This window comes from Cinclus cinclus, chromosome 4, assembly GCF_963662255.1.
Source record: "Cinclus cinclus chromosome 4, bCinCin1.1, whole genome shotgun sequence".
Lineage (NCBI taxonomy): Eukaryota > Metazoa > Chordata > Aves > Passeriformes > Cinclidae > Cinclus > Cinclus cinclus.
In genome coordinates this window covers 49,320,436-49,332,928 of record NC_085049.1, presented here as the reverse complement: position 1 = coordinate 49,332,928, position 12,493 = coordinate 49,320,436, and the positions used below count along the sequence as shown (strand labels likewise).

At 37.0% G+C, this 12,493-nt stretch overlaps 1 protein-coding gene across 4 annotated transcripts in view; it reads left to right on the top strand.

Annotated features, from left to right (window-relative positions):
* Window positions 1-12,493, top strand: part of PPP1R12A (protein phosphatase 1 regulatory subunit 12A) — a 113,167-nt gene that overhangs the window by 48,195 nt on the left and 52,479 nt on the right. The window lies entirely within an intron of this gene.

Sequence of the window (12,493 nt, the reverse complement as noted above, 5' to 3'; positions counted from 1 at the left end):
TGGGATTTTATTGTACTGGTTGTGGGCTCTACTGGTCAGTGGGCTTGTCATTGCAGGTCTATTCCCTGTCCCTGTTATCCTCCACTGTGTTCACCACTCCTGTGACAGCTTCTCCCAGCAGTATCTCCTGTGCCATTTCAGTTTTCTGTCCTTCAGAATAGCCATCTTCTCTTGAATATTCTTCCTGCCTCTTCTGAAAAAAGAAGGAAGAACAGCATTTTCATACCTTTGTGTAGCAGGCATTACAATGGTTTGCCAAATGTTGCTGTAGATACTAAAATTACTCATGGGTTCAAGGGATGAGCAATCCATGGAGGGTGGATACATTAAAAAAAAATACTCATGCAGAATAAATACATAGAAATGGAATCTGATTAAGAAACTCCATGAAAGTAGTTGGAAAGGTGTTATATGAAAAGTAGGATGTATTTGCTCTACTTCTATTCTCCTTGGAGATCTTATGTCTGGAGATGGGCTAGATGTTAACTGGATACTTGGACTAACTTTGTATGGTAGCTTTTATGTTTGAGAAGTGTAGTAGTTTGATACCCATACAAAACCTCAGGCTTAGCACACTTTCAAAATACACCTTTATTTCAGAGGTTTTAAAGGCTGAAGCACATGATTACAGTGAGAAACAGAAAAACGTCTCAAGTTCAAAGTCTCTTCAGTCAGTTTATTTAGGAAGACAATAAGTAGTTTGACCAACTCTGCTGCTGTAAAACACAGCTCACCCGCTTTTCCTTTCTGCCCAAAATTTCCTGTGTTGTATATCCCCTCCTTCCCCTAATATTTAAAGCAGACTTTAAAATGCTTGTGTATAACCACAGGCTTGCTGCTGACTCCCATCTGTTCTTCCAGACTCCAGACACCTGAAAGTGAACCCAGCCAAACTTGTTTGCTGAAGCCTTTGCAAGCCATTGTCCCAGGATCTCCCTATTTTAGTAACAGTCCATTAAGACTGAGTGATCCTTGTCTGATTGAGAGAGGACTTGGAGGCAATACTGCAAGCCTGTAGTTAGATATCTAGATGTTCAGTGATAGGTGGTTTTCTTACAGCTCTAATTACCTTGGGGGGACTGCTGTGGGTGCTGCCTGGTAGTGATTCCTGTGTGTGGTACAGGACCAGTGCTCATCTGGCAACAGCTAGTCAAGAGAATTCAGTGGAGTTTGACAACATGATTAGAGTGATCTAATTTGAGACTATTGCAGAAATAGGCAGATACTTCCGCCCTTGGTTTTCCCTCCTCCCTCCTTCGTGTTATCTAATGATCACACAACAATGTGGGAACTATAGGCATAAGGATAGCCTTCAAGGGCTTTGGAGGCTTTATTCTCTTTTGTGTCACTGAGCTGACCTGGCTTGCCAACAGCACTTGGCATAGATATGCAGGTTAAAAAAAAGTCTAAGCTGCTTTTCAGACTTGTACTTCTGAGCCAGAATCATGACTGAGTAGAGCTGCCTGTTCAGTGGTGGAATCCTATGCTTCATCTCCCACCTCGTGAGCCTGAACCACTTGGTACTGTTCAGTGTTCTTTCATGATGTCTGCGGGTGTTGGTGCCAGGAAGTGTGTTTCTAAGCAGTTGTTTTCAATCTGTTTTCTCTCCAAGCTTTAATAACTTGATCATCTGAAGCTGTTTCTTACTTACTAGTGAGTTTCTAATCTGAACTCTTTTGCTGTAACCCATTTTAATACTAAAGAGCAAAACATTACTTAGGCAAAGCACACTAATAAAAATGTCAGGGATGGCTCCTTTCTCCTTCAGCTTGGTTCTTAGTTAGGGTTTTAATTAAGTGATTAGGAAGTGATATTACTAGTGATATATCAGAAATGGATCTTTGGTGAATAATTAGAAGTTTGGATTTTTGAATGACAAGGTAAAGCTTTAAACCACATGCGGACTGGTATGGGGTTTGGTCTTACAGAGATGCTGCAAGGTGAAGGGATGTTTTTGTCAGGATCCAATATGTTTATTTAAATACTAGGAAATGTTAACTGGATGTGTAGAATTAAAAGGAAAAGCAAGCAAAGATGAAACATCATACAACCCACTCAAGAAAATGAGGTGAGGACTTCAGAAGGATAAAACAACTCATGTGACAAAATGAAAACAGGGAAAGAAGATATATCCCCAGCCAAGGCAATCCAGCTCTTCTAGAAGAGTGAATGACTCTTACAAGTTGATGCTGGTTAAGCTGCAGTGTTTGTTTTGAGAGCTGTGAAAAGGTCACCATAGGCTATAGGAGATTGTTTCGGTTAATTTCCATTTGCTGCCTTCTTTCTGGAAAAGTAGATTGGAAAAAAAAAAAAACACATGTCCCCTAGTGTCCTCTCTCCTCCCAGTCAAAAGTGTAATGCTCTATGCAACATAAAAGTTCCTCCTTCTCCAAACTTGTATTAGTTATCTGCAAGGATAAAGCTAAATTCTGATAGGTAAAGTAGTGGACCAACTGGGAGATCAGTGAGGTAGTTACCAGTTGGCTTTTTCTTTTACGAAGTAGCAGTGTCATGTTTCCAGCATGTTTTTGCTGTGTATAAATATGTCCTAAGAATAATTAAATGCTAAGCAAATTGTTAAGGTTGATGGTCCAGTTCCCTTTTTGAAATCATGTCATTATGTTGTAGAGTTTAATCTTTTCTACTGTGCAGCTGTGATGCTATGTGGGGATAAAACCCAGCTGACAGAAATACGCACTAAAATATGGTTGGTGGGTTAGAGGAAGCTAAGACTTAAACGATTTTCATGCATGTTTGTTCAGGTGAGGGAGTCAAGGAGAGCTGGTCGCTGTAGAATGCACAAAGTGTGTGCTCTATAGCTGCCTTTTTTCAGATTGGAAAGTGTGCATCTCTACTTATGACCCTAAATATTTTTAGTTAGTGTATTAGTGTTTAGTAAGTGCTCCTGTTCTTCTAGGGGTAAATGTAAGAGAAATTTAAGTTCAGCGATATCTTTCTCAGGAACACGATTTTATGGAAAATATCTTTTTTTCTTTTAATACAGTTTAGCAGTTCATTCAGTCTAATGAAAGGTCAAGGGACTGATGCCCATTGCAATACTCAGAGCACTCTTAATTATTTGGCTGAAAAAGAATTTGATAGTAGAGCTGATGTCTAAAGAAACCATCCTGCTTTGAGAAGCTGAATAGGAGAGATCTTACTTGTTTCTCACAAAACAGTGGTTTTATTGGTATCATGAGAATAATTTAGAGTAGATACCTTACATCTGAATTCTGAATAGAGTAGTGATAGATATGGAAACCTGAGAGCTTGGATAGAATCACAGGAAATAACACTCAGGTCCTTCCTGTCTGATAGCTTCTAACTGCCCATTGCCACCAGTAAGTTCCTGTTTTCTAGGTGGGACTAGAACATGGGAGAACAGCTCTGGATAGATACATGAGCAACCAAGTTCTGAATTACACAAAGGCTGAGGGAATACTGTCACATGTGAGGGCCTCATCAACCAATTCTAAAGTGCTATATGACAGAGGTGGTGATAGATTCTCTGTAGACTGTGGAATCTATGGCATTATTAGTGCTGTTGACAGCTGAATATGGTATTTATTGAGTTACCTGATGTAAAAATAATTTAATTTGCAGCAAAGTTGGTTTTGAGGATTGTTTTCTAGGAGAAAACAAGGTTGTGGTATAGATTGTCACTTCTGCGCTTCTCGATTTTTATTTTCTTTCAACTTTTACTGGAGTGGTTTTCTCTGTTATTAGTTTGACCCTATTCTGGCACATGCCAGACTTTCAAGTGACACTAAAGCAATTTATGATCTACTTATCCTATCTTAAAGCCATGTCTCTCGTTGGCTATCCTAAACTGCGTCATTTCAGTGCAAATGATCCTAGTTTGTATGTGTTTTTCAGTCTTATCCCTGACTGAGTCAGGATAGAAGATGTTTGAGTTCTTCTAAAATGCATGTACGTGTAGCCATAGTATCTCTAGACACATAAGGGTTGCTGTATATTTATGAAAGTGAGTTATTTGGGTACAATTCAGATATTAAGACACAGAAATGTGGGCTTTTTAATAAACAATGGATCTGACAGCAAAAAGAGTATAAAAAGGAATTATTTGAAACCTCTTTGTTGCAGACAAGATACTGCTTATCAAATTTGAATGAATTTTCTTTTGGAAGAAGAGCATTTTCAAAGAAATTCAAAGCGGACTGAACATGTAAACAATTGCTATGAAGTGCAGATTGCTGGTATCTAGTGGGGGTCAGACTAAGTTCAGTACTACTGAGTGAGGCTAGACTGCTCTGTAATAGTAATGTTGCTTTACAGAGAGGTCTGCTTACTATATTATTACGTAATATAATTACAAGTAAGTTCTGTGATGTAGTAGTTATATATATGCTAAGATCTGTTTAGCACAGGAAAAGAATCGATCTTGGTTTAAAATTTTCTGATATAAACGTGAGCATGTGGTTCTTGGAGAAAAACAAGCCTCTTAAGTCCATACTCTTAAATTCTGCTGAAATAGAAATCAACAGGTAAAATTATTTGTGGTGCTACTATAACCAAATATAGCAATGCTGCTTTTGACAAAAGGCAGGAGGGCTGGTGAGCTGCTGGTGGCATTACCTCTTGTTAGCTGAGGAAAGTGGGAAGCAAGCAGCATGATCTTCCTTCTCCCTCCTCCTCTTCTGCCTCCATGCTGCTGCCTCTTCTTCTCAACCATGGTAACTCAATCCCAATTTTGCACCTTGATGACGGTTCTGTAGATCACCACAAATATTTGGAGACTTGCTATGGGAAAGCATTCCAAGCAGTGTTGTCAGCTGGAGTTACAGTATGACCTCTGCAGCTGCAATGAGATATATTTGATACTCAGCCTTCACTTTTGCACAATATGCTGCAAACGTCAAAATGAACACTCGTTCATGAAGTGCATGATGAAAATAACATTTGATATGCACTTTAAAAATACTTCTTGTTTTGCTTTATTTCATTCCTGCTGGAATTTTTTCCTTCTATTCCTCTTGGCAATGCCAGGATCCACTTCTATTTTTTCTTGGGTGCTGGTTTGTTTTGGCTGGTCTTTTTTTGAGGTTGGTTGGTTTTTGTTTTGTTTTGTTTTAACAGGCCATATGTTTCCCTATATGGCTTTCTTTGTGTTTTCTCCTTTACTTTCTTCGCTCACTGTTTATTTTCACCTAAACACTGCTCTGCTGCCTCTCAGATGTCCTTCCCTCTATACGGGTAAGGCAAAATATGAAGGCTTAGTTGCTTTTCAGATGCTGCAAGTAGGAATTTTTCTTGTTCCATCTTTGCACTATTAAGTTTAGCTGGCCACCTACATACAAATATTTCTAGAGCTGGCTTCTTTCAGAGGTTTCTTGGAACACAAGAGGACTAAAACTAACCAGATACTGTTATCTACACTGTTTCTTTTATTCTCCTGCATACCAAGAAGGAAGACAGATGGGATTCTACTTAGTGTGCTTCCTTGGGCATGCAAGTTGCAGTGGAGGCTGGGAACAACCAGCGATGTGCAAAATTCAGTGGTGTGTTGGTGTGCTATAGAATGTTGGCTTCATCATCATAAATATGTTTTTTATATAGGTACAATATTTAGAAGTGAAGAAAGTACTGTTTACATAGGAAGATTTCTTTTTGTTTTAGTACTTTGATAGCTTTGGAGAATTTGACACTTTTGAAACAAAGATGTGTGTCAGTCCAAGATGCCTTTCATAAGAGAGAATCAGAAGCTGGATTTGATGCTATCTGCAAGAGCTATTGCATGCTAAAGGACATTAAAAAGTCTTCGCAAACTGGTTAATTATTTAGAAAAAAATCCCAAGATCCCTGGATTGTCCTGATGAAAATTGAAAATAAATGTTTCCTTCTATTTGCTTAAAATCTTTTGGTCATTTATTTCTCAACTATTTTTGTTACTTATTTTTAAGCATCTCTAGCTATCAGAAATTCTTGGGTTTCGTGGAATGCAAGAGGAAATCAAAAATTTGCCTAGGTCTCTTGTTGATATTAGCTGTCTTAAAATCATCACTGATGTATTTCAGGATAAATAATTGTCTAGTTAGGCCAGATAACTCTAACTGGTCTGATTTGATTTAACTTGGTGTTTTGCACAGCTACTAGCTGTGATGATACTGCTCATAGTGGGAGTATTTCTTTTTGAAAAGTGCTGCAGCATTCGTGTTTCAAAAGAGGAATATGTAAGTGAAAGTCTTTTGGATTTTGCAAAGCAGCATAACCTTGAAAGTGCCTGCGTTTTTTTCATTATTTGATTTAAATTTAAATGTCATCACAGAAGCCTGTCTTTCTTGTGCCAGTCTCTGTTCAGTTTTAAATGTTCAGAGGCAGAATGTTGAGACACAGCAGTGACTGACGGTGTGGGATGGCATTTTGCAAAATGCCTGAGTAAGATATCTCTGTGAGTTTGACTTGGTTTTTCAAGCAATTTGATTTGTTCTCCTTTGGTCTTAAAATCATACAGGAGAAAAGATTATTGGCCCACTTGAATTTCTACAGTTTTGGTTCCAATGCTGAATTTGGAACCTTCATTATCTCTTATAAACCAGAGATTCAGAAGAGAGAGCTGCAGTAGTACCTCAGCTGTGGAGAAAGGGGTTTGAGGAAAGTTACCTGTTGGTTTTGTCTCGAGGTGAGGAGAGTCCCCCGTGGTGCAGAGCAGGTGCTGTGTGAGGGGTCCCTGCCCAGGCAGGCAGGGCTTCTCTGCACCTGGTGAGACCTGCCATTACCTGCCACATGCTGCACACATTTTACTATTCTCCCCCAAGTGATTATGGGGACTGCAACATAGGTTTCCAAAACTGTGAACTTGCGGCTTTTTATCATTACATTTATCTGGGGTTTGAATTACATGTTCAAAAGTGGGTGTAAATTGTGAGGGTGCATGAAGGAGTGATTGAGGGGTGGCTGTACACAGGCTGTTCATACCTGTTCAGCCAACTGCTAAGTTTTCCCTGGGGCTTGTCCGCTGACACAGGGCATATTTATACTGTGTACCACAACTGAATTTAGCATAATATTACTCTAATGCTACTGGATTTGCTTCAGGTTTGTATTCTTTTAAGACATTCAAGAAAAATAGAAAGACCAGAACTTTCTTCAATATCTTATTTTGACAAGTGTATTCGTATAATTCAAGAACCAGATAAAAGCTATAATCCCATCTCTCAATATGTTGTCTGTACAGGTATGTATACCTTTGCTTACCTGGCCTGTAAGTGTTATTTTTGCTGAAAGGTAAATACCAAACACACACACACCCCCCCCCCCCCCCCCAAATGATAAAAACAGGCCAAAGCAAAGTTACATACATTTGGAAGCAACAAGTAATCTTGAGGCAGCATTAGTGCCTTGTCTGCGTTAATAGCAACACTGTTGGGAAATCAGAGTGGAACTATTTTACAGTTAGAAAATATTTTAATAAATATTCCCAGACATTGAAAGCAGTACAAGGTCTGAGAAGGGTCTGATTTTACAGTTTCAGTGTACTTAAACTTAAAATAAATTGGAAATAGCAATAAAATTTTATATTTTTTTTATTTGTTAAATGTCTCTTTAAGGTCTAATTGTTTGGCCAGAGTTATTATAAATGTATTTTTATCGGAAATATGAATGTTCCACAAACATGTGCTTTTAAAAGTGCATCTATACTTTGTATTAAATAAATAAACAGTGAAACAATTCTGAAAGGCTTTTTATTTTTAAAAAGGCAGTTAAAATACATACTGAAAAAAGACAGTTTTTAATTTTTTCATGTTTTTTTCAAATGAGGGTTTACACAACTGTATGAATACAATGATGCTTGTTCAGTCTCTGGCTCCCTATTATCATTCAGTTGAGATACTCATGGAATTAATTTGAGCTCCACCATGTATGGATTTTTTTTTAACCAGCTGGGTTTAGCTGAAATCTTAAATGTTAGCTAATTAGTTAAAAGTTCTTGGCAGACCAGTTGTGCTGTTAGCTGGGGCCCCACTAGCAATTAGGCCTTGTTTCCCAGGAAGGACACGCTGAGCATGTTTATTTAAAATGTATACGTAACATTTTTTAGGCAGGTTCCTCTCATCACATTTTAGGAGTCAGGAATGGCTGTCCAGTCTTCTGAGCAGTCTGATGGGACCACTTGTTTGCACTAAGCAAGTCTCCAGTGAGCTCAGTAAGCAGTTTGTAATGAACTGATTAAATTCAGTGGCCACTTCTCTGCCCTTCCCTGTGATTGCCACCCTTCTGGTGACCTTCAGGTTCAGCCAGTACTTCAAGTTAATATCTGTAATGACTTTGCAAACTTGTTTCCAGATACTGTGAACTGGGCCAAGGTTCAAATGTAAACTTACGCCCCTCTTTCTGGTGCTGAGATAAATAATATGAAAATGCTGTCTGCAGTGTATGCTGTTATCCAAGTTGGAGCATCTTCCAGATTCTTAAGTTCTAAATTCAGAGATATGACTCAGCTTTGTATACACAGTGTCTTCAGAGAGAGACTTCCTCTGTTTTTGTCTATATATGCATTTTGTTAACAGATGTACACACACACAAAATTAAATTTTAACGGTTTTTATTAGTCTTTTGTGGGTTTTTTTTGTTTTGTTTTGTTTTAATTCAGAATGTAGGCCATGTTACTAGTTAAAATTTTTTATTTCCCAGTTCCTGGGATTGGTTTTGGTGTGGACTATTTGGCTTTTCTACTGCTGTACTACATCTAATCTCAGAGGGTTGGTTTTTGTTGTCTCAAATATACTGAGATTCCAACCCTTTATTTGTGGTGTAAAAATCTATTCCTCATGAAAGGATGAGAAAGTATCTGGGTTTCATGATAATTCTAGGAAAATAAATGTTTGCTTTTTTTTCAGTGTAGTTAATTTCAGTTTTCAGTAGCTGTTGAGGAATATACAGCAGTGACTCCAAAAAGAAAAAATCCATTTAGAAGTGTATTTGCCCTCATAAAACAATGGTATTGAGAAGCGAACTTGTTCTTCCAGTCTTATGCAGACTGCACAACCCTTGTCATGGAAATATCAGGACAAAAGTATCAGGAATTGTTTTCTTTTCTTTTGCTGCTTTTGTGTCTCCTAGTATTCCTGGGATACTTGCAGTTCTCTATATTTAGACCACAAAAGTCTCAAAGCAGTACCTTTAGCTTCAGTGTTAACACTTGAAAGCTTTAACTTGATAAAAGATCATGGTGTGAATCAAACGACTTCTTCCTTGTCATCTATTTAGGTTTAGAATTAACACCTTCCAATACATGGTACAGATTATCACTGGGTTTTCTGAATTATTCTTCTGTAGTTGTCTGTTGAGCATTTTTGAACAAGTGAATTTCAAAAGATACAAATTCAAGTGCTGTACCAAAAGGTTTAGTAGGTGATGGTGGGAATTTTGTTTTTACTTTTTCACTGCTTCCAAGTTTACATAAAGCACTTTTTCTAGACATGGTGTCAAAAGATGTGGTTCTGGACTTTCTGTTATGCAGCTTCAATTTGCTTTTAATTTCAATTTAATTTCAATTTCAATTTCCTCACTGTATACATGTAACTATAAATTAAATCTGTCAAAGAAGTGAAGTTATATTATCTTTGCTTGCTTTGGAATGATGAAATTTCAATACGAAGGTAACATTTAGTTTAAAAAGGTGAAATACAAGCAGTTGTTTTTATATATTGTTCGGGGTTTTTCCCCCAAAACTTGGAAGTCTTAATATATACATACATACCTCTGCAGAATAGTACACTGTTTCATGTGAAGATGTTAGTATATGGTACCAGGATAACTGAAATGTCAAATACACCCTTATCTGAAGTCATGCTATAAGTTTTAATGAACATTTAGTTTGAAATTCAGTTCAATCAAATAATTTTCTCATGTAAACAGCAAAATCTTCTCATTTTTGTGATTATTCTGGTACTGTTTTCTGCTCATCTATGCCCTACAAACTCAGGGCATCATTCACTTGGTCTTGTTTACCAAATCTGTTTTCTTTGTGTATGCAATGCAGAGTCAAGTTATCTACACTTGGAAAATGATTCCTCTCCTTTCCCTTGGTAGCGCTAAGTTTCTAAGAAAACTATTGATTCTGTAGGTAGCAGGTTGACTTCAGTACCATGTGAACCCTGTCATTGCTTTGCTCAAAGTAGCTGTACTGTAATAAAAAATGCATACAGACACTTTTACAGGACAGGGAAATCTGAACAAATATTTAGATAATGATTTCACTATCAGGTTTAAAAGGTGTTTTTTAAATAGTTGAAATTTGAGTTACTTTTTAGTAACTCAAATTTGTAGTTAAATTATATAGTTAACTCAGGTTTATAGTAAATAATGTTCTTTCACTAAATTTACCTGACGGGATCACTGTTAATTTTTTGAGAGGGATAGCAGCAGAGAGGCCTAGTTGGAGTGGCTGAAGGAACGCTGGGAAAAGAATGTTCTCACTTCTTTGGCAAGGAGTGTGCTGCTTTTCATCTTTGTTGTATTACTTCCATCCCCTTAAATCCTGTGAACTCAGAGCAAGTTCACGTATCCTTCCTTTGCTGACCCAGGAAAACCAAAGCCCTGTAAGCACCTGCAAAAGGAAAATCAGATAACTCTACTTCTCCAACCCTGCTAATCCCCTAGCATTGGTGATCTGATTTTGATCTTTAAGCAGCTTCATTTTGAAGTCTGCTTTACAGGATCAATTGATCGTGAAGTTGTCCATTTATAGCAACAATAACTCTCTAAAATGCTGTGCTACCTTTTTATTAATTCCCTACTATTTTTATATATTCCTTCTTTTGTCACAACTATAAATTATTGACCCAGCTGACCAAATACAACTGCTTCAATGAGATAAGTATTTTCCTTACAGAAGAGATTTTATTTTCTGCTAGAGGTATGATGTGGAAAGATGTAAAAAATATTTTTTTCCTGTCTATATTAGAACATAAACATTTAAAGAACATGAATATTCACTTGGATTTTAAATAAAGATATTTTTGTAAGTGGTTGACTTTATTTTGAATTGGTAAAATTGTTGATTTCTCCAATGCTGTTTCTGCCTGTTTAGCAAGCACCTGCGTTACAATTACCTGATCTGTGACCTGGGGGGCTGTTTCACTGTTAATACAACTAGTATTGTTGATAAATATTGTTGCTCTGTATTAATTTTTCATTCCTGTTGAAGCTCGATCTTTTAAAAGGAGAGAGATCATATTTAGAACACAGCACTCTTTCAAGAAGAACGCTATAAAACCAACATGGTATACCAGCATTGAAGTTGTTGGTGGCAATTGATGATGCATATGCCAGGAGATAATAGTTGCATTTCTGAGAATTAGTTTTCATTTTGTGATCTACTGGTTCTTACCACTACTTCATGTAATTACAGATATTTAGTAACAAGTACTATTTAATTAATACATTAAAAAATACATATATATGAGAATATTTGTTTCTGAGTTATTGATTGAAGACAGCAGATTCCAGCTTTCTAGGATGATAATTAATTGGCAGAAGTTAAGCAGCAATAAAGTACTTAAAAGCTTATTATGAGTGTTGGATTAATTTTGTGATTGTCTCCTGCATAATTTGGCATTCTGTAGTAGTGACGGTAGGAAAGCACTTCTTATTTTTATATACCTATTCTGATGGATGATTGATTCTTCGGTATATCCTGACTTTTTTTTTTCTCAAATACACAGAAAAAATGAATTAAGCTGTGCAAGGCAGAGGTGTGTTTGCAGGTTTTTGCTTGTCTTGACTCCTGTCATGGTTCAAAGTATTGAGATTTTTAGGTAAATGGAAATGGTATGTCAGAAGCTGCAAGACTATTGATCAATTTTAATTATTCGTTAACTGTAGCTGTCAATAATTTCATAGGCTTATAGCTTAATACAATTAAGTAATATAAATCTTCTGTGATCTATTGTTGGAATTGTTCCTTTGATGTAATTGGAAACTGAGAACTTTGGGTTCTTGACTCCTGAGACAGTAGCACATTAAATAAAAAAGCATGGGCTTGAAATGTGTACAGTACTGTTTTCTTTCTCCCTGTTGCCTCCTTCCCCGCCAAAAGCTGACCTTATGAATACATAGAATGAGATGTAGTTTTGTTTTTATTAACTTCAAGAAGCTGCCAAAGAGATCAGGAGTCATCATTTTGGCAAATTGTAGAAACATTATATGCCACTGAATTGGCAAGTTATAGGAAAAGTGGCTTCATAAGAGGAGGTCGCAGGATTTATAGTTCACCTTGTCATCACTTTTGGTCATTATCTAGCAATTTTCTTCCTTCAGTTCTTCCAGGTATGTATTAAACATGTTAGGAGTCTTTGTGGCAAATTAAAGACCAAAGGACTATTTGTATTAATGGGTATTAGGATGAAGAGACATGGGGGTGTTCATATGTTGCAGTGAAAAGGGTTTGTTCTTACACCCAATCTAAATGTTTCTCTTAATTGTATGTGTGCATATGATATCCTAGTGGCTCCTATTTTTTTTTGTTTTG